Below are 27655 nucleotides of genomic sequence, written 5' to 3'. Positions count from 1 at the left end.
ACCCTTTTCTCTCTTCTGATCTAGAATCTCCTCCACGTGAAAGACTTTGTCTTTACCCAACTGGACCTTCTGTAATTCCTTCTCATAAAAAGATCCCTCTATAAGATCCCCGTCATAATCTTTTAATTTGTAGACCGGCGGAATGCGTGGCAGACATTCGGTAACGGTAAACAACTCCGAGCTAAAGCCTTGTTCGTATTTTTTGTCGAAAACACCCCTCAACTTTGATATACGCACCAAGTCACCCACTAGGAATTTAAAAGTCATTTTTTTCTTACGGCGAAGTGGGAACAAACCATACATATTTTTAAAGACTTGAAAAGAGTTTTCCGAAGAGACCTCCGAGGGCTTCATACGTATAGTCTTATGGTAGCTGTGGTTGTACCCGTTTACTAAATCCTGAACTATGTCTGTATATCGGTTGGTGTTGTGAGCTGTAAAATAGCGCCACATCCGCTCTTTCAAAGTCCTATTAAAGCGTTCCACAACCGAAGCTTTCAAATCAGAGCCTGTAGCAAAATGTACTATATTATACTTATTCATTAGCTTCTGAAATGTTTTATTAAAAAATTCTTTTCCGCCATCCGTCTGCACTTTCTTGGGGGCGCCTCCTGCCTTCAAGATCGATTCAAAGGCCCTGGTCACCTCTGCCCCGCTCTTATTTTTTAACACCCTTACATAGGCTAATTTAGAGAAAATATCTATAACCGTTAGCATGTAGCGATTTCCATCATTTTTATCGGCAAGGGACTGCATGTCACATAGATCCGCCTGAAATTGGGATAATGGATGCGTAGAAAAAACTCTATTTCTTGGAAAATGTTTTCTTACAGGTTTATGTAGAGTGTAGGCATCTTGCTCTGATAACCATTCATTCACTTTAGCATCGCTTAACAGACTACCTGTTTCTTCGACTATAGCTCTCTGTAAACGCTCTTTACCCCCATAAGACCCGGGGTTAGAGGGATTATAATATATGTTTTTCAACAGCTGCTCAGCCATCCTTCTTGCCTCTCTGAGGTACAATAACTGTAATGAGCCAATTTCATATAACGACAACATTTCAGTTTGTGAATTTTTATTTTAAGAATGCAACAATTATTACGTATACAGACAATTCAGGATTTGTTGCAAGATACAAGTCCCCGTTTTCTCAACAATCACAGCATGCAACACCCTGTATATATTGTTTAGATTTACAGGTTTGTTTCGCTGAATTTTTAAAACACACACGTCTGATATATAAGTATATAAACAACAAATATGATACACATTCACATTAAAGGGTGGTTCAAACAAATAATGTAAAATCTTAGCCAAAGTTATTTCTAGTTCTTCAGAATCCTCAACAAGCCTTGATACCATATGTGACCATTGTAAACTCTCGCCCGTATGTCGGACCTGTTTCATGATTTGCTCCATTTTTAACACACGCTCTACAATAACCCCTGTATTGTGGGTTGTGTAGAACTTTACATTGTTCACTTTATTTTCAATAATCTGATGCATAACATTTGTAAGGTCTCTCAAAAGAAAAAATTTATTTATTCGCTCAAACATCGTAGACACATAGTTACCCATAGCTCTAAATAAACAAAATGTCACTCGGTCTCTTGGGATTTATTGAGCCAGAAAAGCATCACATCAGCCACCACAGCTTCCCTGTATTTGTTGTCGTCCACCAGGGTGTGTCGGATTTCTTTGAGTTTCTCATGGATGAAGATGGCCTCCTTCAGTTCATGTAGGAAGGCTTCGGTTACCCCGTAAACTCTAGGGATAGACGGCGCAATACCCATAGACTCCAGGGCGATGACCAGCGCTGGTATAAAACGGCAGGACCACAGTCTTTTCACCAGCTCCTCAAAATGATTGAAAAAGTAGTATCTAGGAGGGTCGTAGAGGCAAGGATGACGACGCTGGCTGGGATGATTGATCTCACAGCCGATGCATTTTTCTCGTATATATTCGCCAATCACCACGTTTAAAAGTGTAGCTACAGAGGCCTTGATTGTATCCACAAAAATAGTACTGGCCACCCCATCAAACACATCCTCAGGCTGGGTAAATGTCGGGGGTGTCACGGGTCTTGCCAGGGGTGCGTAGAGTGTAGGGCTTCGTGGCATAGAGTCTTTAGTGTCGGGCCCCCATGACGTAGTGGCTTCCTCGTAGATGGTCTGGAGATCCATGGTGTATGCTGAAATGAAGAACTGGCTGCTTTTTTCTTTTTATTGTAGAACAAGGCCCTTGGGTATCTGGGGGGGCGGGGTTAAAGCATCCGCTTACTTAGTTATCTTCTTGAGGCTCTTTTGCATCGTAATCTTTACGATTCGTATATATTATGCACTTCTTTAAATGAACAAGGCTCTGACGCTGTTGGCTCTGTACAAAGAGAGCATCCAACGGTTGCAACATTTTCAATTCCAGTACATCCCAACTCTTAAAAGGAATAAGCAGACGCAGTCGGGTATCCCCAGTCAGGCCACCACCCCTAAGGTTGTGGTTTCGGATTGCCTCGGTGCCGATATAGAACTCCACGCTGCCGCACGGTCGGCCATTCTTTCTTTGTATTTTCACCCTGTGAAATATTTGTCCTGAGGAGTCAGGGGTACCTTCCCAACGGGTCTCGTGGCCCGTGAACACACTATACCCCTTGGTGATAAGGCTCAGTTCAGGACATACAACCTTGCGAAAAACCGACCAGTCTTCAACACCATATTCCAAGCCTACAGTCTGGTCTGTATATTCTTCTCCTTCATCTACCGTATAGAGGGTCACTCTACAGGCCAGGTAATCAAACCGATACCCCCACTGCTGGCCATTAGACATCAACACTTGATCTGTCAGAGCATTTGCTGGCGGTATTTGGGTTCTATACACATTTAAAAAACGTTTTTTTGGCGCATCATATATTGCTGGTTGATACTTTGCCCTTGCTCTATGGGCAACCCGAAGGCCTGTTTCAGTTGTTACCGTCATCACTGCTTTGGTACCGATCCCAAATTCCATGGTTATTCTTAAGATCTTGTGCACTCTTAAACAGGTATTGTTCAGCGGCTTTATAAGGGGCCTTAACCAACCCAAACCGTGAGAAACAGTAACAGGTTGACCTGACACATGGTCACTTACTCAACCCTGGGCATGCACCCTTCTACATGACATAGGGTCATAAATCATTACATAGGGTCATAAATCAGGCTTGGGTCATCAATCATTAACGGCCTGTCAAATGGACCCTTACTCACCCCATAGCCCCCACCTAACCAGGCTTGCCTGACCAGAAGACATGCACACGTCATCACTACATAGGGTTCACATAGAGTTCACATAGGTTCACATAGGGTCATCAATCAAAATTTTGACACGTGACATCTACTTTAATCTCTCTCATAAGAAGTTTTAACAATCCACCCTTAATGACTAAATAATACACACTAATACATCAAACACTATATGGAAACATAAATGGTATCCAAGAATATTTCAAACCAATACATGTATGTATATTCGATATTCATCACTGACTGTTATAGACCTATATCCAATTATAAAGCTTCCTGTTAGGATTTTTATTACAATCCTCATAAAAAAACAGTCTAAACATTATCCCCTTGTTTCATGTGTCTCTTCTCAGGCCAGTGTTAGCTGGTCCCCTGCAAGAAGGTGAGGTGCCGGAGGTCCCTCCGCCCCCTCTGGACATCGAGGGGTCCCCAGCGTACACAGTACGTGCTATTCTGGACTCTAGACGCCGGGTGAGGGGCCTGCAGTACCTCGTGGGCTGGGAGGGGTACAGTCCGGAGGAGAGGTGCTGGGTACCGGTGGGGGACATCTTGGATCCATCACTGTTGAGGGATTTCCTTCGCCTCCATCCGAAACGTCCTGCACCTTGCCCTCCGGGTCGCCCTCGAGGCCGGTGTCGGCGCGCTGGAGGAGCCGTGCGTCGGGGGGGGGGGGGTACTGTCACGACTCCTACCAAAGGTAGCTCCTCTTCCTGTTCGGGTGTCTACTTAGCTGCCACCGATCCCTTTTCCCTTTTCTGTTGGTTTTGTCTTATTGGTTACACCTGTTTCTTGTTTATGTTTTTAGTTGGGCTATTTAAGCCGGTAAGGTCTGTCTGCTCTTTGTGCGGGCTTATTTTTCCTCTGTGTTTATGTGTGGTAGTGTGTTACATTTTGTTTGTTTCTCCGGACTAGTTGGGTCCTGGTTTTGGGCCAATAGTTTATGTGTGCCTGGTATTGGCGTATACGATTTTCTCCTGCGCCTGACTCCGCACCCACTACGCCCAAGTGCGTCACACCTGTTGGCTTGGATTAGGTTCTAAATACTTAACATAAGTCTACCATTAAGCCAAGGCTATGCCATTTCTTTCTTCTCATTGGTTCAAATTACAAATATGTCAAAGAACTATAAACTCGTTCATAATTATCAATTACACAATTTACCTTGAAATCAGTATTACTAATGACCTTAAATTCATTATCCAAAAGGCCCTCCCATGAGACTGATCAGACCACAAAGGAAAGCCATGATAGAGGTCAACAGTTATACCACCCTTTTACAGTCGTGTTTCCTACTATATTATACAAATGAAAGAAAAACCATAAAACATTTTCTACATGTTGTATCCCAGGTTTCCAGAACATTCCCTTGATCAAAAGAATTCCCATGTTTAATTAAAACTCAGAAAATAAACTTCTAATATTCCATATGTGTGTGTACCCCTTTAAGATATCGTCTCTATGAAAAATGGAATTCTCCTCAAACCCAAAGACTACCCCCAGGTTCTAAACAAACAAAACATTTCCAGGCCATTTCAATTTGGTAGAAATATGCCTCTCTCTCATTCGCTCCCTTCAAGATTACAGCCCCAAGAAAACATTTCAAAAGAAATACAATGAGGCACTCCTTTTCACAGAAAAAACCCTTGGTCAGCATTCGTTACACTACCCCGATTCAGAAACCCAAACGTTGACTACAAACAAAACCTAATAATAGTGATATCTTCTCATTGTACTCCCTCCAATCATTAGTTTTACATTTCCTCAATGGTTATGTGTACTTAATTGAGCATGCGCAACCCTTGGATACAAACTGTACTTTAAATCTATGAAATTCCCATAATACTTGACTAGTTTAGCCCAAGTTTGCTTTGCAACATTAAAACCCATTCAGTCTGTCTGCAAACAGTTTCACAAAATGCTTGATATGAATACCCTGCCATTAGACCCACACAACTGTGATTAATGTGCACTGTCCCTGTAAAATGAAATAAACTCAACCTGCAATCCACTTTACTGACCTGACATTGTTCCATGTAATGGAAACAGATTATAATGTTAGAATACCTTAACTTCCTGTTAAATTTCATTGGTGTTACCTAAACAATCAAACCAAGAATCAATAGCCAGAAACTATCACAAAACTTTTACGATTCAACTTTTCAGACCTGAATATCTTACAGCCAAATATAGCCCAGTGAGCGTGACTAACTCTGACAAAAATATAACCTCCCCTCCAACCACGTTCTGAGAGAGAAAACATATTTCAACCCTGCAGGCGCGACACAAAACGCAGAAATAAATATATAAATCATGACTTACCTTTGACAAGCTTCTTCTGTTGGCACTCCTATATGTCCCATTACATCACAAATGGTCCTTTTGTTCGATTAATTCCTTCATATATATCCAAAATGTCAATTTATTTGGCGCGTTTGATCCAGAAAAACACCGATCCAACTTGCTCAACGTGACTACAAAATATCTCAAAGTTACCTGAAAACTTTGCCAAAACATTTCAAACTACTTTTGTAATACAACTTTAGGTATTTTTTAAGTAAATAATCTATAAAATTGAAGACTGGATGATTTGTGTTCAATACAGGAAGAAAACAAACTGACGCTACCTTTCTGGTCACACGCCTCTAACAGTACACTTGAAGTGACCCTCGTTTTGACCCTACTTTTTCATTACACAAAGGAATAACCTCAACCAATTTCTAAAGACTGGTGACATTCAGTGGAAGCGGTAGGAACTGCAAGAAGGTCCCTTAGAAATCTGGATTCCCCAAAAAAACTATTCTTGGGGGCTATGGTAGGCGAGGCTCTTCATTGAGCTGCACCACCCACCACTGCAACTGGAGTCCGATGGTCTCTATCTGGAGAACAAGATGGCGCCCGGTCTGGAGGCAATGGACCTGGGCCTGAAGTCATTCCCCAAGGACATACGATCTCAATCTCTAGCTGTTATACAGCTGGACATAGAGAAGGTTGCCCATCTGGAGGAGAAAGTCAGCCATCTTCTCTTTACTCCTCTCCTCTCTCTCTATCTCTCTCTCTCTCTCCATCTGCCTGTGTTCTCTCTTTCTCCTGAACTTGTTCTTTCCTTCGTCCTTCTACCTTGCTTCTGTCCTTCTCAACATTTTCCTACATTTTCCCCTCCTGATTCCTGCTTTAGTACTCTATTGATTTGTAATTTGATGATGAAGAAAGGTGTGTGTTTGAGGAATATGGTTGTATGAGAGTGCTTATTTGTACAGTTTTGGCCATTGTAGTCAACAAGTTATAGTGTACGCGTTGAGATTGTTTTGGGCTGTGTTTTGTGAGTTCAGAATAAATTAAATATAAAATATTGATTTGATTTGTAGCTATGAATATCAAAAGCTGGAGAAAGAAATCGCTGCAGCTTTGGTGCTGATGTTGCGCCCCAAAATATAGGCTGTTGCTGTTACCGACCAGCGACAGCAGGGGGCGATATGAGATAAATAATATAAAGCACATGGCTGAAAGGCTGTTGTTCAATAATAACCTTCAAATGCAATATTGAGGCGGGAGGTTTTGTGAAATTATGGTGACAAAAAAGGAACACTCAAAAGTTCCCCAAACTGTAATAACTAGATGTCGACATTGTTGAATAATTAAAATAAAAAAATAAAATATCTCCCTGAGATTACAAAGAGGATAGTCTGTTTCCTCATGAGATGAAATTATAAAAATTGCTTGAATATGCGTAGGAGGGTGGTCGAAGTAAGCATCGCCCCTCCTTCCTGTTTCTCTCCCTGGCTGGAGACAGAAAAGCTCTTTCACCTCGCCAGCATGTCTGTGTATCAGCACGGCGCATCCACAGTGCCTGCCTGTATCCTTCTACCTCCGTGGCCTTACTAACAAGGGCAGGCGTGTCATCAACACTCAAACAGCAGCATGAACCCAGCGAGAGGACTTGGATGTTGCTGACAGAAATGTGCACATAGCGTGGACTTGAAAAGGTAGGTTCCATAGCCAGCCAGTCGACAAATGTAGGCTAGCCAGCTAAACAATTGAATGTCAGGTTCTTTGTTTATTTCGCAGAGATTCTGATTGAGCTAGTTTAGCTAGCCATTAACAATGCATAATAATTGTTGCCTGCACTTCAAATGTTCTTACCACACCTGTGTATAAACTTTGACCTGTTTAGGTCCTACTGTTGTTTGATAACTTGTGAATAATTATGGGTACCTTTGTTGAGTTATTGTGCTTCACACTGGCTGTGCAAGTGTAAACCTCTTCCTGAATAAACTTTGCATATGCTATGCTAAAAGGGCTATAGTAACTAGCTAGTCAGATTTATTTCACCCTTTACTATTTTTTGTTATTGATACTGTTAACTACTTGAACTAATAACTATGTTATTACATGCTAATAATGTCACGTTATGTATCTAATTTGATTATTTAGGCAGTGTTTTTTATATATATTGGGTCAATAGGTGATTCATGGTAATGCAGGGATTGGTTGCTTTAATATCCTCAAATTCTTATACGTCAGTCTCCAGTGAGTTGAGCGGAATTCTGAGCAGCAGTTCCCCTGCTCCCCTGCATCCCTACCTGCCCTTCTACTTCCATTCCTATCTGCCCTCCTACCTGCCTGCCTCGTACTGGCCCTGCTCCCCTGCATCCCTACCTGCCCTTCTACTTCCATTCCTTCCTGCCCTCCTACCTGCCTGCCTCGTACTGGCCCTGCTCCCCTGCATCCCTACCTGCCCTTCTACTTCCATTCCTTCCTGCCCTCCTACCTGCCTGCCTCATTCCGGTCCTACCTTCCTGCCTGCCGCATTCCGGTCCTACCTACCTGCCTGCCTCATTCCGGTCCTACCTCCCTGCCTGCCTCCTTCCGGTCCTACCTCCCTGCCTGCCTCCTTCCGGTCCTACCTCCCTGCCTGCCTCATTCCGGCCCTACCTGCCCGCCATAAGGGCACTGCAGTCCACAGGGTTATACAAGGAGCCTGAAGGAGAGTGGGAAAGGGAGGGAGGGAAAACGTAAGGGAGGGAGGGGAGGTAGTTTCTTTTCATTTCATATTGTTTAATCTGGCACTCAGCCCAAACCATTCGCTTGTCATGTTTTGATCTTTAAATATACAGTGGGAGAAAAAGGAGGAAGGTGGAGAGAAGTGGAGAGAAGAGAGCAGAAAGAGACAGGGGATTGATGAAAGAGAGGTAGGTATGGAGGGAATTGGTGAGATGAACGGAGAGGTATAGGAGATGGGGGAGAGAGAACAGAATGTACACAGAGAGAGAGATAGAGACTGGTGTATGTATCTGAAAGCTGATCTGTCCCACTCAGAGAGCAGTTCTTTCTGTGGACTATTGATTTAGGCCCGACCACCATCTCCCTCAGTCTACCAGTTCTGGAACCCTAGACGTTGTCTGTAAATACAGACCTAGGATCAGTTTACCATCCCCTAATCCTAACCCCAACCATAGGGATCAAAATACAAAAATCATTTCATCCACCCTTTGTTTTCCTACAGTATCAGTACAGATGAAGGAAATGAGATGAGGAGACCACTTAACAGTATTAAAGCTTTGACACAAAACAGTTCTAAACAACAGTTCAAAACAGCAGCTCCAAACAACAGTTCCAAACAACAGTTCTAAACAACAGTTCTAAACAACAGTTCTAAACAACAGTTCTAAACAACAGTTCTAAACAACAGTTCCAAACAACAGTTCCAAACAACAGCTCCAAACAACAGCTCCAAACAACAGTTCCAAACAGTTCCAAACAACAGCTCCAAACAACAGCTCCAAACAACAGCTCCAAACAACAGTTCTATACAACAGTTCCAAACAACAGCACCAAACAACAGTTCCAAACAACAGTTCCAAACAACAGCTCCAAACAACAGCTCCAAACAACAGCTCCATACAACAGTTCCAAACAACAGCACCAAGCAACAGTTCCAAGCAACAGTTCCAAACAACAGTTCCAAACAACAGTTCCAAGCAACAGCTCCAAGCAACAGTTCCAAACAACAGTTCCAAACAACAGTTCTAAACAACAGCTCCAAGCAACAGTTCCAAACAGCACCAAGCAACAGTTTCAAACAGTTCCAAACAACAGTTCCAAACAACAGCACCAAGCAACAGTTCCAAACTGTTCCAAACAGTTCTAAATAACAGTTCCAAACAACAGTTCCAAACAACAGTTCCAAACAACAGTTCCAAACAACAGTTCCAAACAACAGTTCCAAACAACAGTTCCAAACAACAGTTCCAAACAACAGTTCCAAACAACAGTTCCAAACACAAGTTCCAAGCAACAGTTCCAAACAACAACTCCATGCAACAACTCCATGCAACAGCACCAAGCAACAGTTCCAAACAACTGTTCCAAACAACCGTTCTAAATAACAGTTCCAAACAACAGTTCTAAACAGTTCCAAACAGCAGTTCCAAACAACAGTTCTAAACAACAGTCCCAAGCAACAGTTCCCAACAACAGTTCCCAACAACAGTTCCCAACAACAGTTCCCAACAACAGTTCCCAACAACAGTTCCCAACAACAGTTCCCAACAGTTCCCAACAACAGTTCCCAACAACAGTTCCCAACAGCAGTTCCAAACAGTTCTTAGCAACAGTTCCAAACAACAGTTCTTAACAACAGCTCCAAACAACAGTTCTAAACAGTTCCAAACAGCAGTTCCAAACAACAGTTCTTAGCAACAGTTCCAAACAACAGTTCCAAACAACAGTTCCAAACAACATTTCTAAACAACAATTCTAAACAGCACCAAGCAACAGTTCCAAACAACTGTACCAAACAACAGTTCTAAATAACAGTTCCAAACAACAGTTCCCAACAACAGTTCCAAACAACAGTTCCAAACAACAGTTCCAAACAACAGTTCCAAACAACAGTTCCCAACAACAGTTCCAAACAACAGTTCCAAACAACAGTTCCAAACAACAGTTCTTAGCAACAGTTTTAAACAACAGTTCTAAATAACAGTTCCAAACAACAGTTCCAAACAGCAGTTCCAAACAACAGTTCCAAACAACAGTTCTAAACAACAGCTCCAAGCAACAGTTCCAAACAACAGTTCCAAACAACAGCTCCAAACAACAGTTCCAAACAACAGTTCTAAACAGTTCCAAACAACAGTTCCAAACAACAGTTCCAAACAACAGTTCCAAACAACAGTTCTAAACAGTTCCAAACAGCAGTTCCAAACAACAGTTCCAAACAACAGTTCTAAACAACAGTGTAATGCTCCGGGTGTCGTGGGTGTGGAGTCAGACGCAGGAAACAGAGAGTGCAATACTGCGCTCTTTAATGCACTCACGCAACACTGGGTGCTCAAAACCAAATGCCCCAAACACGGGGGACGAAAACAGTACAGCAGAATACACGACCAGGAACAAACACGTTCCTCTACTACATAACCGAAGGTCACAATAATTAATCCCGCACAAAGAAACAGGCGGTCCGGCTGTCTAATAAAGCCCAACTAATGACTCACTAATAGGTGCTAACAATAAACATACAAGGAGGGGGAGGAAAGACAATCAGTGGCAGCTAATAGGCCGGTGACGATGACCGCCGAGCGCCACCCGACCGGGAAGGGGAGCCACCCTCGGTCGGACTCGTGACAAACAGCTCCAAACAACAGTTCCAAACAACAGTTCTAAACAACAATTCTAAACAGCACCAAGCAACAGTTCCAAACAACTGTTCCAAACAACAGTTCTAAATAACAGTTCCAAACAACAGTTCTAAATAACAGTTCCAAACAACAGTTCTAAACAGTTCCAAACAGCAGTTCCAAACAACAGTTCCAAGCAACAGTTCTAAACAACAGTCCCAAGCAACAGTTCTAAACAACAGTCCCAAGCAACAGTTCCCAACAACAGTTCCCAACAACAGTTCCCAACAACAGTTCCCAACAACAGTTCCCAACAACAGTTCCCAACAACAGTTCCCAACAGCAGTTCCCAACAGCAGTTCCAAACAGTTCTTAACAACAGTTCCAAACAACAGTTCCAAACAGCAGTTCCAAACAACAGTTCCAAACAACAGTTCCAAACAACAGTTCCAAACAACAGTTCCAAACAACAGTTCTAAACAACAGTTCTAAACAACAGTGTAATGCTCCGGGTGTCGTGGGTGTGGAGTCAGACGCAGGAAACAGAGTGCAATACTGCGCTCTTTAATGCACTCACGCAACACTGGGTGCTCAAAACCAAATGCCCCAAACATGGGGGACGAAAACAGTACAGCAGAATACATGACCAGGAACAAACACGTTCCTCTACTACATAACCGAAGGTCACAATAATTAATCCCGCTCAAAGAAACAGGCTGTCTAATAAAGCCCAACTAATGACTCACTAACAAGTGCTAACAATAAACATACAAGGAGGGGGAGGAAAGACAATCAGTGGCAGCTAATAGGCCGGTGACGATGACCGCCGAGCGCCACCCGACCGGGAAGGGGAGCCACCCTCGGTCGGACTCGTGACAAACAGCTCCAAGCAACAGTTCCAAACAACAGTTCTAAACAACAGTTCCAAACAACACTTCCAAACAACAGCTCCAAACAACAGCTCCAAACAACAGCTCCAAACAACAGTTCCAAACAACAGTTCCAAACAACAGTTCTAAACAACAGTGTAATGCTCTGGGTGTCGTGGGTGTGGAGTCAGACGCAGGAAACAGAGAGTGCAATACTGCGCTCTTTAATGCACTCACGCAACACTGGGTGCTCAAAACCAAATGCCCCAAACACGGGGGACGAAAACAGTACAGCAGAATACACGACCAGGAACAAACACGTTCCTCTACTACATAACCGAAGGTGACAATAATTAATCCCGCACAAAGAAACAGGCGGGCCGGCTGTCTAATAAAGCCCAACTAATGACTCACTAACAGGTGCTAACAATAAACATACAAGGAGGGGGAGGAAAGACAATCAGTGGCAGCTAATAGGCCGGTGACGATGACCGCCGAGCGCCACCCGACCGGGAAGGGGAGCCACCCTCGGTCGGACTCGTGACAAACAGCTCCAAGCAACAGTTCCAAACAACAGTTCTAAACAACAATTCTAAACAGCACCAAGCAACAGTTCCAAACAACAGTTCCAAACAACAGTTCCAAACAACAGTTCCAAACAACAGTTCCAAACAACAGTTCAACAGTTCCAAACAACAGTTCCAAACAACAGTTCTAAATAACAGTTCCAAACAACAGTTCTAAACAGTTCCAAACAGCAGTTCCAAACAACAGTCCCAAGCAACAGTTCTAAACAACAGTCCCAAGCAACAGTTCTAAACAACAGTCCCAAGCAACAGTTTTAAACAGTTCCCAACAACAGTTCCCAACAACAGTTCCCAACAACAGTTCTTAACAACAGTTCTTAACAACAGTTCTTAACAACAGTTCTTAACAACAGTTCTTAACAACAGTTCTTAACAACAGTTCCAAACAACAGTTCCAAACAACAGTTCCAAACAACAGTTCCAAACAGTTCCAAACAACAGTTCCAAACAACAGTTCCAAACAACAGTTCCAAACAACAGTTCCAAACAACAGTTCTAAACAACAGTGTAATGCTCCGGGTGTCGTGGGTGTGGAGTCAGACGCAGGAAACAGAGAGTGCAATACTGCGCTCTTTAATGCACTCACGCAACACTGGGTGCTCAAAACCAAATGCCCCAAACATGGGGGACGAAAACAGTACAGCAGAATACATGACCAGGAACAAACACGTTCCTCTACTACATAACCGAAGGTCACAATAATTAATCCCGCTCAAAGAAACAGGCTGTCTAATAAAGCCCAACTAATGACTCACTAACAGGTGCTAACAATAAACATACAAGGAGGGGGAGGAAAGACAATCAGTGGCAGCTAATAGGCCGGTGACGATGACCGCCGAGCGCCACCCGACCGGGAAGGGGAGCCACCCTCGGTCGGACTCGTGACAAACAGCTCCAAGCAACAGTTCCAAACAACAGCTCCAAACAACAGTTCCAAACAACAGTTCCAAACAACAGTTCCAAACAACAGCTCCAAACAACAGTTCCAAACAACAGCTCCAAACAACAGTTCCAAACAACAGTTCCAAACAACAGCTCCAAACAACAGTTCCAAACAACAGTTCCAAACAACAGTTCCAAACAACAGTTCCAAACAACAGTTCCAAACAACAGTTCCAAACAACAGTTCTAAACAACAGTTCTAAACAACAGTTCCAAACAACAGTTCCAAACAACAGTTCCAAGCAACAGTTCCAAACAACAGTTCCAAACAACATTTCCAAACAACAGTTCTAAACAACAGCGCCAAGCAACAGTTCCAAACAACAGTTCCAAACAACAGCACCAAGCAACAGTTTCAAACAGTTCCAAACAGTTCCAAACAGCAGTTCCAAACAACAGTTCCAAACAACAGTTCCAAACAACAGTTCTAAACAACAGCTCCAAGCAACAGTTCCAAACAGTTCCAAACAACAGCTCCATGCAACAGCTCCATGCAACAGTTCTAAACAACAGCTCCAAGCAACAGTTCCAAACAACAGTTCCAAACAACAGTTCTAAACAACAATTCTAAACAGCACCAAGCAACAGTTCCAAACAACTGTTCCAAACAGTTCCAAACAACAGTTCTAAACAGTTCCAAACAGCAGTTCCAAACAACAGTTCCAAACAACAGTTCCAAACAACAGTCCCAAGCAACAGTTCTAAACAACAGTTTTAAACTACAGTTCCCAACAACAGTTCCAAACAACAGTTCTAAACAACAGTGTAATGCTCCGGGTGTCGTGGGTGTGGAGTCAGACGCAGGAAACAGAGAGTGCAATACTGCGCTCTTTAATGCACTCACGCAACACTGGGTGCTCAAAACCAAATGCCCCAAACACGGGGGACGAAAACAGTACAGCAGAATACACGACCAGGAACAAACACGTTCCTCTACTACATAACCGAAGGTGACAATAATTAATCCCGCACAAAGAAACAGGCGGGCCGGCTGTCTAATAAAGCCCAACTAATGACTCACTAACAGGTGCTAACAATAAACATACAAGGAGGGGGAGGAAAGACAATCAGTGGCAGCTAATAGGCCGGTGACGACGGCCGCCGAGCGCCATCCGACCGGGAAGGGGAGCCACCCTCGGTCGGACTCGTGACAAACAGCTCCAAGCAACAGTTCCAAACAACAGCTCCAAACAACAGCTCCAAACAACAGCTCCAAACAACAGCTCCAAACAACAGCTCCAAACAACAGCTCCAAACAACAGCTCCAAACAACAGTTCCAAACAACAGCTCCAAACAACAGCTCCAAACAACAGTTCCAAACAACAGTTCTATACAACAGTTCCAAACAGCAACAAGCAACAGTTCCAAACAACAGTTCCAAACAACAGTTCCAAACAACAGTTCCAAACAACAGTTCTAAACAACAGCTCCAAGCAACAGTTCCAAACAACAGTTCCAAACAACAGCACCAAGCAACAGTTTCAAACAGTTCCAAACAACAGTTTTAAACAACAGTTCCAAACAACAGTTCCAAACAACAGTTCCAAACAACAGTTCTAAACAACAGTTCTAAACAACAGTTCTAAACAACAGCTCCAAGCAACAGCTCCATGCAACAGCTCCATGCAACAGCTCCATGCAACAGTTCTAAACAACAGCTCCATGCAACAGTTCTAAACAACAGCTCCAAGCAACAGTTCCAAACAACAGTTCTAAACAACAGTTCCAAACAACAGTTCTAAACAACAATTCTAAACAGCACCAAGCAACAGTTCCAAACAACTGTTCCAAACAACCGTTCTAAATAACAGTTCCAAACAACAGTTCTAAACAGTTCCAAACAACAGTTCTAAACAGTTCCAAACAACAGTTCCAAACAACAGTTCCAAACAACAGTTCCAAACAACAGTTCTAAACAACAGTCCCAAGCAACAGTTCTAAACAACAGTTTTAAACTACAGTTCCCAACAACAGTTCCCAACAACAGTTCCAAACAACAGTTCTAAACAACAGTGTAATGCTCCGGGTGTCGTGGGTGTGGAGTCAGACGCAGGAAACAGAGAGTGCAATACTGCGCTCTTTAATGCACTCACGCAACACTGGGTGCTCAAAACCAAATGCCCCAAACACGGGGGACGAAAACAGTACAGCAGAATACACGACCAGGAACAAACACGTTCCTCTACTACATAACCGAAGGTCACAATAATTAATCCCGCACAAAGAAACAGGCGGTCCGGCTGTCTAATAAAGCCCAACTAATGACTCACTAATAGGTGCTAACAATAAACATACAAGGAGGGGGAGGAAAGACAATCAGTGCCAGCTAATAGGCCGGTGACGATGACCGCCGAGCGCCACCCGACCGGGAAGGGGAGCCACCCTCGGTCGGACTCGTGACAAACAGCTCCAAGCAACAGTTCCAAACAACAGTTCTAAACAACAATTCTAAACAGCACCAAGCAACAGTTCCAAACAACTGTTCCAAACAACAGTTCTAAATAACAGTTCCAAACAACAGTTCTAAACAGTTCCAAACAGCAGTTCCAAACAACAGTTCCAAGCAACAGTTCTAAACAACAGTCCCAAGCAACAGTTCTAAACAACAGTCCCAAGCAACAGTCCCAAGCAACAGTTTTAAACAACAGTTCCCAACAACAGTTCCCAACAACAGTTCCCAACAACAGTTCTTAACAGTTCCAAACAGTTCTAAACAGTTCTAAACAGTTCCAAACAACAGTTCCAAGCCACAGCTCCAAGCCACAGCTCCAAGCCACAGCTCCAAGCCACAGCTCCAAGCCACAGCTCCAAACCACAGCTCCAAGCCACAGCTCCAAACAACATTTCCAAACAACAGTTCTAAACAACAGCGCCAAGCAACAGTTCCAAACAACAGTTCCAAACAACAGCACCAAGCAACAGTTTCAAACAGTTCCAAACAACAGTTCCAAACAACAGTTTTAAACAACAGTTTTAAACAGTTCTAAATAACAGTTCCAAACAACAGTTCCAAACAACAGTTCTAAACAACAGCTCCAAGCAACAGTTCCAAACAACAGTTCCAAACAACAGCTCCATGCAACAGCTCAATGCAACAGTTCTAAACAACAGCTCCAAGCAACAGTTCCAAACAACAGTTCCAAACAACAGTTCTAAACAACAATTCTAAACAGCACCAAGCAACAGTTCCAAACAACTGTTCCAAACAACCGTTCTAAATAACAGTTCCAAACAACAGTTCTAAACAGTTCCAAACAACAGTTCTAAACAGTTCCAAACAGCAGTTCCAAACAACAGTTCCAAACAACAGTTCTAAACAACAGTCCCAAGCAACAGTTCTAAACAACAGTTTTAAACTACAGTTCCCAACAACAGTTCCAAACAACAGTTCTAAACAACAGTGTAATGCTCCGGGTGTCGTGGGTGTGGAGTCAGACGCAGGAAACAGAGAGTGCAATACTGCGCTCTTTAATGCACTCACGCAACACTGGGTGCTCAAAACCAAATGCCCCAAACACGGGGGACGAAAACAGTACAGCAGAATACACGACCAGGAACAAACACGTTCCTCTACTACATAACCGAAGGTCACAATAATTAATCCCGCACAAAGAAACAGGCGGGCCGGCTGTCTAATAAAGCCCAACTAATGACTAACTAACAGGTGCTAACAATAAACATACAAGGAGGGGGAGGAAAGACAATCAGTGGCAGCTAATAGGCCGGTGACGACGACCGCCGAGCGCCATCCGACCGGGAAGGGGAGCCACCCTCGGTCGGACTCGTGACAAACAGCTCCAAGCAACAGTTCCAAACAACAGTTCTAAACAGTTCCAAACAGCAGTTCCAAACAACAGTTCCAAACAACAGTTCTAAACAACAGTGTAATGCTCCGGGTGTCGTGGGTGTGGAGTCAGACGCAGGAAACAGAGAGTGCAATACTGCGCTCTTTAATGCACTCACGCAACACTGGGTGCTCAAAACCAAATGCCCCAAACACGGGGGACGAAAACAGTACAGCAGAATACACGACCAGGAACAAACACGTTCCTCTACTACATAACCGAAGGTCACAATAATTAATCCCGCACAAAGAAACAGGCGGGCCGGCTGTCTAATAAAGCCCAACTAATGACTCACTAACAGGTGCTAACAATAAACATACAAGGAGGGGGAGGAAAGACAATCAGTGGCAGCTAATAGGCCGGTGACGACGACCGCCGAGCGCCATCCGACCGGGAAGGGGAGCCACCCTCGGTCGGACTCGTGACAAACAGCTCCAAGCAACAGTTCCAAACAACAGTTCTAAACAACAATTCTAAACAGTTCCCAACAACAGTTCCCAACAACAGTTCCCAACAACAGTTCCAAACAGCAGTTCCAAACAACAGTTCTTAACAACAGTTCCAAACAACAGTTCTTAACAACAGTTCCAAACAACAGTTCTAAACAGTTCCAAACAGCAGTTCCAAACAACAGTTCCAAACAACAGTTCCAAACAACAGTTCTAAACAACAGTGTAATGCTCCGGGTGTCGTGGGTGTGGAGTCAGACGCAGGAAACAGAGAGTGCAATACTGCGCTCTTTAATGCACTCACGCAACACTGGGTGCTCAAAACCAAATGCCCCAAACACGGGGGACGAAAACAGTACAGCAGAATACACGACCAGGAACAAACACGTTCCTCTACTACATAACCGAAGGTCACAATAATTAATCCCGCACAAAGAAACAGGCCGGCTGTCTAATAAAGCCCAACTAATGACTCACTAATAGGTGCTAACAATAAACATACAAGGAGGGGGAGGAAAGACAATCAGTGGCAGCTAATAGGCCAGTGACGATGACCGCCGAGCGCCATCCGACCGGGAAGGGGAGCCACCCTCGGTCGGACTCGTGACAAACAGCTCCAAGCAACAGTTCCAAACAACAGTTCTAAACAACAGCTCCAAACAACAGTTCCAAACAACAGCTCCAAACAACAGTTCCAAACAACAGTTCCAAACAACAGTTCCAAACAACAGTTCTAAACAACAGTTCCAAACAACAGTTCCAAACAACAGTTCTAAACAACAGCTCCAAGCAACAGCTCCAAACATGTCTCAATGCCAGTGGTGTAACACCAACCACTGTAGGAGACATACCTGACCTATCAGCCAGAGGGCCAGTGTAACGCCTCACAGACACCTACAGTTAATGCTAAATGTCTAAATGGCATTTCCTCATTACCGCAGATGGACAGGTACTATTCTCTCTCGCTCTCTCATTCTCTCTCTCTCTCTCTCTCTCTCTCTCTCCTCTCTCTCTCTCTCTCTCTCTCTCTCTCTCTCTCTCTGTGGGTTGTGCATGCGTACATATGTCTGTGTGTGTGGATTGTGTGTGCATACGTCTGTCTGTGTGTGTGGATTGTGCGCGCGTACGTCTGTCTGTGTGTATGGGTTGTGCATACGTCAGTGCGTATGTGTGTGTGTGGCTGTTATAGAGGCATGTAATCTCAGTGAATTAGGAGTCCTGTCTTACTATTGTCCTGGAGTCTGATGTTGGGCGATAGTTACCTCACACTGGCTGGCTGGCTAGCTGACTGACTGACTGACTGGCTGGCTGGCTGGCTGGCTCTGGCTGGCTGGCTGAATAGTTTCTTTTCATTTCATATTGTTTAATCTGGCACTCAGCCCAAACCATTCGCTTGTCCTGTTTTGATCTTTAAATATACAGTGGGAGAAAAAGTAGGAAGGTTATGAGTGGAGAGAAGAGAGCAGAAAGAGACAGGGGATTGGTGAAAGAGAGGTAGGTATGGAGGGAATTGGTGAGATGAACGGAGAGGTATAGGAGATGGGGGAGAGAGAACAGAATGTACACAGAGAGAGAGATAGAGACTGGTGTATGTATCTGAAAGCTGATCTGTCCCACTCAGAGAGCAGATCTTTCTGTGGACTATTGATTTAGGCCCGACCACCATCTCCCTCAGTCTACCAGTTCTGGAACCCTAGACGTTGCCTGTGGATACAGACCTAGGATCAGTTTACCATCCCCTAATCCTAACCCCAATCATAGGGATCAAAATACAAAAATCATTTCATCCACCCTTTGTTTTCCTACAGTATCAGTACAGATGAAGGAAATGAGATGAGGAGACCACTTAACAGTATTAAAGCTTTGACACAAAACAGTTCTAAACAACAGTTCAAAACAGCAGCTCCAAACAACAGTTCCAAACAACAGTTCTAAACAAAAGTTCCAAACAACAGTTCTAAACAAAAGTTCCAAACAACAGTTCTAAACAACAGTTCCAAACAACAGTTCCAAACAACAGTTCCAAACAACAGTTCCAAACAACAGTTCTAAACAACAGTTCCAAACAACAGCTCCAAGCAACAGTTCCAAACAACAGTTCTAAACAACAGTTCCAAAATAACAGTTCTATACAACAGCTCCAAGCAACAGTTCCAAACAACAGTTCCAAACAACAGTTCTAAACAACAGTTCCAAACAACAGTTCCAAACAACAGCTCCAAGCAACAGTTCCAAACAACAGTTCTAAAAAACAGTTCTAAACAACAGTTCCAAACAACAGTTCCAAACAACAGCTCCAAGCAACAGTTCCAAACAACAGTTCTAAACAACAGTTCCAAACAACAGTTCCAAACAACAGTTCCAAACAACAGTTCTAAACAACAGTTCCAAACAACAGTTCCAAACAACAGTTCCAAACATGTCTCTATGCCAGTGGTGTAACACTGTAGGAGACATACCTTACCTATCAGCCAGAGGGCCAGTGTAACGCCTCACAGACACCTACTGTTAATGCTAAATGTCTACAGTGGGACAAAAAAGTATTTAGTCAGCCACCAATTGTGCAAGTTCTCCCACTTAAAAAGATGAGAGAGGCCTGTAATTTTCATCATAGGTACACTTCAACTATGGCAGACAAAATAAGGGGAAAAAATCCAGAAAATCACATTGTAGGATTTTTTATGAATTTATTTGCAAATGATGGTGGAAAATAAGTATTTGGTCAATAACAAAAGTTTATCTCAATACTTTGTTATATACTCTTTGTTGGCAATGACAGAGGTCAAACGTTTTCTGTAAGTCTTCACAAGGTTTTCACACACTGTTGCTGGTATTTTGGCCCATTCCTCCATGCAGATCTCCTCTAGAGCAGTGATGTTTTGGGGCTGTTGCTGGGCAACACGGACTTTCAACTCCCTCCAAAGATTTTCTATTCGGTTGAGTTCTGGAGACTGGCTAGGCCACTCCAGGACCTTGAAATGCTTCTTACGAAGCCAATCCTTCGTTGCCCGGGCGGTGTGTTTGGGATCATTGTCATGCTGAAAGACCCAGCCACGTTTCATCTTCAATGCCCTTGCTGATGGAAGGAGGTTTTCACTCAAAATCTCACGATACATGGCCCCATTCATTCTTTCCTTTACACGGATCAGTCGTCCCGGTCCCTTTGCAGAAAAACAGCCCCAAAGCATGATGTTTCCACCCCCATGCTTCACAGTAGGTATGGTGTTCTTTGGATGCAACTCAGCATTCTTTGTCCTCCAAACACGACGAGTTGAGTTTTTACCAAAAAGTTATATTTTGGTTTCATCTGACCATATGACATTCTCCCAATCTTCTTCTGGATCATCCAAATGCTCTCTAGCAAACTTCTGACGGGCCTGGACATGCACTGGCTTAAGCAGGGGGACACGTCTTGCACTGCAGGATTTGAGTCCCTGGCGGTGTAGTGTGTTACTGATGTTAGGCTTTGATACTTTGGTCCCAGCTCTCTGCAGGTCATTCACTAGGTCCCCGCGTGTGGTTCTGGGATTTTTGCTCACCGTTCTTGTGATCATTTTGACCCCACGGGGTGAGATCTTGCGTGGAGCCCCAGATCGAGGGAGATTATCAGTGGTCTTGTATGTCTTCCATTTCCTAATAATTGCTCCCACAGTTGATTTGTTCAAACCAAGCTGCTTACCTATTGCAGATTCAGTCTTCCCAGCCTGGTGCAGGTCTACAATTTTGTTTCTGGTGTCCTTTGACAGCTCTTTGGTCTAGGCCATAGTGGAGTTTAGAGTGTGACTGTTTGAGGTTGTGGACAGGTGTCTTTTATACTTATAACAAGTTCAAACTGGTGCCATTAATACAGGTAACGAGTGGAGGACAGAGGAGCCTCTTAATTAAAGAAGAAGTTACAGGTCTGTGAGAGCCAGAAATCTTGCTTGTTTGTAGGTGACCAAATACTTATTTTCCACCATAATTTGCAAATAAATTCATTAAAAATCCTACAATGTGATTTTCTGGATTTTTTTTCTCATCTTGTCTGTCATAGTTGAAGTGTACCTATGATGAAAATTACAGGCCTCTCTCATCTTTTTAAGTGGTGGAACTTGCACAATTGGTGGCTGTCTAAATACTTTTTTGCCCCACTATAAATGGCATTTCCTCATTACCGCAGATGCACAGGTTCTGTTCTCTCTCTCTCTCTCTCTCTCTCTCTCTCTCTCTCTCTCTCTCTCTCTCTCTCTCTCTGTCTCTCTCTCTCCCTCTCTCTCTCTGTCTTTCTCTCTCTCTCTCTCTCTCCCTCTCTCTCTCTGTCTTTCTCTCTCTTTCTCTGTGTGTGTGTGGGTTGTGCATGCGTACATCTGTCTGTGTTTGTGGATTGTGCGTGCGTACGTCTGTCTGTGTGTATGGGTTGTGCATACGTCAGTGCGTATGCGTGTGTGTGGCTGTTATAGAGGCATGTAATCTCAGTGAATTATGAGTCCTGTCTTACTATAGTTCTGGAGTCTGATGTTGGGGGATAGTTACCTCACACTGGCTGGCTGACTGACTGACTTGCTGGCTGACTGGCTAGCTGACTGGCTAGCTCTGGCAGACTTGGCTGTCTGTCTGTTTGGCTGGCTGACTGACTGGCTGGCTGGCTCTGGCTGGCTGACTGGCTGGCTCTGGCTGGCTGACTGGCTGGCTCTGGCTGACTGGCCGTCTGACTGGCTGGCTGACTGGCTGGGTAACTGGCTGACTGGCTCTGGCTCTCCCTAATGTTTTACCTTACTGACACTTCTTTACCCTTCATCACAATTTAGCCCATTACTTAGATAGTCATCTGTTGATCTGAATTCAACCTCACAAGCAACATAATTTTTACCTTGAGCCTTAGACTTACTACTGTAGCTACTGTTTCAGTGTTCTGTTTGGATTTGTGTTCTGGTGTATCATACCAATTAGTTCAGTAACCTAGTAAGAGAGGACGGGTCTCTTGGGGTTAGTTCAGTTTGTTAGTTTCAGATTCACATACATCTGGTGGATGCAGATCAATTGACATGTTTAAAGATCCCCTTTTCTAAACATATCCCCTGTGTGTCAGTACTCAATCAGTATAAGTGTTTCTCTGGCTTGAAGGAGAGATCAGTTCCTCTCTCAGTTTCTCTCAAGGCCTAACCCTGACCTTAACACCTGCAGCTCAGCTGTCACATTTACATGATAGTCATTTAACATGTTCTTATTCAGAGCCACTTAGAACACAAGAGAGCGGAGGGCAAAGCTGCTCAGATAGGCCCATATAATAAAGTGTCCTTGAGAAATAGTGTCCTTGAGAAATAGTGTCCTTGAGAAATAGTGTCCTTGAGAAATAGTGTCCTTGAGAAATAGTGTCCTTGCATTTCAAAATCAACAAAGTATTCCTTTTGAAACATAAGGACTCTTTCTTTGCATGCACATCACAGTAAGTGCATTCAAATAAGAGGTCTGAACAACAGACTTCACATTGTCTGGTTCAAAATCCTGCCACATCATTCAGGTCCCTCACTAAGTGTATTACCTCATGTCTGACTCTGAATACCCTGGATGTTGACATTGTTTTTCTTTGTTTTCCTCCTCTTCTTCTTCTCCTCCTCCTCTTCCCCCTCCTCTTCTTCTTCTCTCCTCTCCTCTCCTCTCCTCTCCTCTCCTCTCCTCTCCTCTCCTCTCCTCTCCTCTCCTCTCCTCTCCTCTCCTCTCCTCTCCTCTCCTCTCCTCTCCTCTCCTCTCCTCTCCTCCTGTAGACAGTCCCATGGGCCATAGTGGAGGGTCAACAACAGAGTGGAGATGTTCAAAGAGAGGCCTCCTCCAGGTCAGTCACCTGTTCCAACCCTTTAATCCCAGCTGCTCTGCTGTAGTTGATGTGGTGTGTTAGGCCACCAAGGTAAAGATGAGGCTCCATGAGTCAGACAAGTATTTCACCAAACCACCAAGAGACATGAGGGAGTCAGTTGCTTATCACTAACGTGTAGTTCTTGTAGTATCTGATGATCATTTCCTTTAAAGGATCCATCTTTAATTGAAACAATATCAAAGCGTCCCCCTGCCTCTGTTTTGGTAAAAGGCCAGGGGTTGAGTTAATGCAGAATACTTTTGTGTTTTTTAGGCATTTTTCACGCATACAAAAAAGATCAAACGGATAATAAATATCTTGTTGCGTTTTGAAAACACAGATATAACATGCTTCTTATTGTCATTTCTGCTCAGCATCAGACTCATTTTGTGCTTCAGTAGCAATTCTTCAGTCGGATGAGAATTCACAAACAGGCGTCCTATCAACAGACAGTGGCTCTGACTGATATGTACTAACTTTTCTCTGGTACTTGTCTCCTTGTAGCCTAGTTTTCTCCTGTAAAATGCAAGAGTAACTTCAATCAAAACATCAGGACATGTAGCAGGCTACATTCTTTCTATGATAGACACTGTTCCTAGGCAGTCTTTGAAAATAAGAATTTGTTCTTAGCTGGCTTGCCTAGTTAAATAAAGGTAAAATAAAACAAAATACAAATTTGAAATATAATGGCCATGCATCGTTTTTGCAAAAAATACATAGGTTTTTAATTGTAATCTCATTTACTTGTGTGGCTGGTTGCCAAATAGCGTTGCACTTCTGTTGTCTGATGAAAGGGAAGCTATTGTCTGCAGAACGTGTTGTACTAATGTATTTCTGTGAATGAAAACTAGAGTTGCATGTACCTGATCACTCTGTTGAAGCAGAAAAACAGTGTTGACTATCCATTTAAAATGCAGGTGAAATGGGTTTAAAACACAGATTTTTTGATGGTGTGTTTTGAAAATTGATGGATGGGCCCTGAGAAATGTAACCACTCTCAAATTCATAGAAAGAGGTATGGATGTAAGGACTGACCAGCCATGATGTCAACATGATCGGTGTGTTTGTTTACATGTATATTGTTTACAAACATTGGGATAAAACAAACTTATATTCTGGGTTCTGATGGGGTACGACAGTTGAACTTAAGCTCATGGGGCATATGATTCATTTGTGAGTCCAAAAATGGATGTAGCAACTCCACATGTTGTTGTGGTCTCTGAGAAACAGACTGGACTTCCTGGACATGTGGAGGCTGGAGTAGTGATAGTCTGGTAGATGCTGTATTCAGAACAGTAGGTCAGAGAAGCAGACAGCAGGTACTGGAGAGACTGTATTCAGAACAGTAGGTCAGAGAAGCAGACAGCAGGTACTGGAGAGGCTGTATTCAGAACAGTAGGTCAGAGAAGCAGACAGTAAGTACTGTAGAGACTGTATTCAGAACAGTAGGTCAGAGAAGCAGACAGCAGGTACTGGAGAGGCTGTATGCAGAACAGTAGGTCAGAGAAGCAGACAGCAGGTACTGGAGAGGCTGTATTCAGAACAGTAGGTCAGAGAAGCAGACAGCAGGTACTGGAGAGGCTGTATTCAGAACAGTAGGTCAGAGAAGCAGACAGCAGGTACTGGAGAGGCTCTAAGCACATTCAAGTTGTTTCTGGAATTACATGCCCAAGGTCATCTGCCGAATGTGTGTGTGTGTGTTTACTTTATGCCACAGTTCAACAGCGAGGGAATGTTAAAAGCCTTTTTATGGATCTATGGCAGCACGTGTGTGTGTGTGTATGTGTGTGTGTGTGTGTGTGTGTGTGTGTGTGTGTGTGTGTGTGTGTGTGTGTGTGTGTATAAATCAGAGAGAAGTGTGTGTTTAGCAGTCTGGATGTGTCCTCTAATGCCACGAGACTCCCCACACACGGCACGTGCCCAGAACTCTTTATCCCCGCTGCAGTGTCTCCTCTCCCCTCCCATTCCTTACCAACACTCAGGCAACTGGGCTGCTGTGAGAGTCACCTTGGCTCCGTATGCCAGCACAGCTGCATCTCCCTCCTCATGGCTAGATCCAAGATGGCACCCAGTTTCTCCCTGCAGTGACCTGCTTCTCTCACACCTCTGCAGAGGCAGTTGCCCTGACAACGTCAACGACAGCCTGCTATTGGTTGAAACCCTCTGCAAACGGACAGCCTTGGTGATTATGTCATGCAGAGACAGCTTCTCTGTGTTATTGTGAGGAGGACAATGTTTATGTAATTGGTGCCAGGGAAGGCACGTCCAAGGAATTGTTTAGGGTACCCAATAATGCAGTAGCACGTTGAAGATGTACTGTATCCAATTCCCAATATCATCATATGAATCACTTTATTACAGTGACTTGTAATGTTATTTAACATGACTAAAGTTAATCAGCGGAATCAGAGTCGTGTAGCCTAAAGGTTCAGGGGCATAACGTTCTGATGCCCCCTACATTCAAACAATTGGTCTTTAGCCTGTTGAAAGGAAATACAACGTTCCGTCATTAGACTTGGCGACAGGCTCTGATGAAGATGCTGCTACTTCAGGTTCCAGTCATTTACAGTGTGGTAACGGCACCATCAGCATCTCATTCATAGTGACATGAAGGCACCGCTTACAGCATCACAGAGAGAGTGGAGCTGGCAGCACAGCATCACAGAGAGAGTGGAGCTGGCAGCACAGCATCACAGCCAATGACCTCAGTGGTTCTGCAGCAGAGAGAGAAGTGAGAGAGAGAGAGAGAGAGAAGTGAGAGAGAGAGCGGGGGAGAGGGGGAGGGGGAGAGAAGCGGTAATGGTATGACACACTCCTAATCTATAACCGGAGACGCAGACGGGACAGGACTGGACCAAGAGTGTTCGGTGCAGCTCCCGGAGCGTCTGTCTGTCTCTGCACAAGATGCTCAGCAGAACCGGGGAAAACCTATCGACCGATTAACTACGTTAGAGGGCCTGTTATGTTAAGGAAGAGAGTCAGAATGACTATCCCCAAAGATATTCCTGAAAAGTGGTTCCCCATCGTTCTTCCACTGCAACAGAAGAAACAACAAGGACTAGCTGCTAAAACCAAGAAGACGTGGACAGGTACTTCTGTTTGCCACAGTCACGTCAGTCATCTGTTTTATATGCAGTGTGTGTCTGTTTGTTCATTGGATGGGGAAATGTGCTGTAGCTTCCATCTATATGATTTATTGTGTTCTGTCTGATGACAGACAGGATCTCCTTGCTATGTGAATAAACCATTCTACATCTCATCTGTTTGTGTCAGTATTCAGTCCCTCTCATCTCATGATTTCTCACATCTCTGCAGTGTCCCCCATCTCCATCACTGTGTGTATCTCTGTGTGTGTCTCTGTGTGTGTATGTGTATGTGTGTGTAAGTGTATGTGTGTGTGTGTATGTGTACGTGTGTGTGTGTGTGTCTGTGTGTGCGTGTGTGTGTGTGTGTATGTGTGTGTGTGTCTCTCTGTGTGTACGTATGTGTGTGTGTGTGTGTGTGTGAATGTGTGTGTGTGTGTGTGTGTGTGTGTATGTGTGTGTACGACACTAAATTCTTCTTCTTCGGGTGAGACAGCCCAGGGCGGTGGGACACTGATCCATCTTATAGGCACCAGTCACAGACACTGCACTGCTTCTCCCTAACCTTTTACCTTGAATCTCATCGTGTGTGTGTGTGTTTACAAAGTAAACAATGGGACAGTATCAGACAGACCGTCCTCAGGGTTCAGTTAGGGAACATCTACTAGATAGAACATTGAATGTGTGTGTAGATAGTATAGTGTGTGTGTGTTGGTGTGTGTGAATGTGTGTGTAGATAGCATAGTGTGTGTGTGTTGGTGTGTGTGTGTAGATAGAATAGTGCATGTGTGTTGGTGTGTGTGAATGTGTGTGTAGATAGCATACTGTGTGTGTGTTGGTGTGTGTGTGTGTATGTGTGTGAAGATAGAATAGTGCATGTGTGTGTGAATGTGTGTGTAGATAGCATAGTGCATGTGTGTTGGTGTGTGTGAATGTGTGTGTAGATAGAATAGTGCATGTGTGTTGGTGTGTGTGTAGATAGAATAGTGCATGTGTGTTGGTGTGTGTGAATGTGTGTGGCCACGGGTGAGTCTAAGAACTGGTGCGTCAGGAATTTGTGGCAGGCGCCGTCATGTCTAGAGAAAGAGGGAGAAAGGGGAGAAGGGGACGAGAGGGAGAGAAGGAGAGAGAGCTCCCCTGTGGATCTGC

General features: G+C 43.8%; 1 long non-coding RNA gene across 1 annotated transcript; it reads left to right on the top strand.

Moving 5' to 3' along the window:
• Positions 1 to 6993: 6993 nt before the first annotated feature.
• On the top strand, positions 6994 to 26682 carry LOC116376507 (uncharacterized). The gene is made up of 2 exons (XR_004211910.1): positions 6994 to 7261; positions 23335 to 26682. It is a non-coding gene; the product is annotated as an uncharacterized LOC116376507 (long non-coding RNA).
• Positions 26683 to 27655: the final 973 nt, after the last annotated feature.

Source organism: Oncorhynchus kisutch, linkage group LG2 (assembly GCF_002021735.2).
Source record: "Oncorhynchus kisutch isolate 150728-3 linkage group LG2, Okis_V2, whole genome shotgun sequence".
Lineage (NCBI taxonomy): Eukaryota > Metazoa > Chordata > Actinopteri > Salmoniformes > Salmonidae > Oncorhynchus > Oncorhynchus kisutch.
This window is presented reverse-complemented; position numbering and strand designations above follow the sequence as displayed.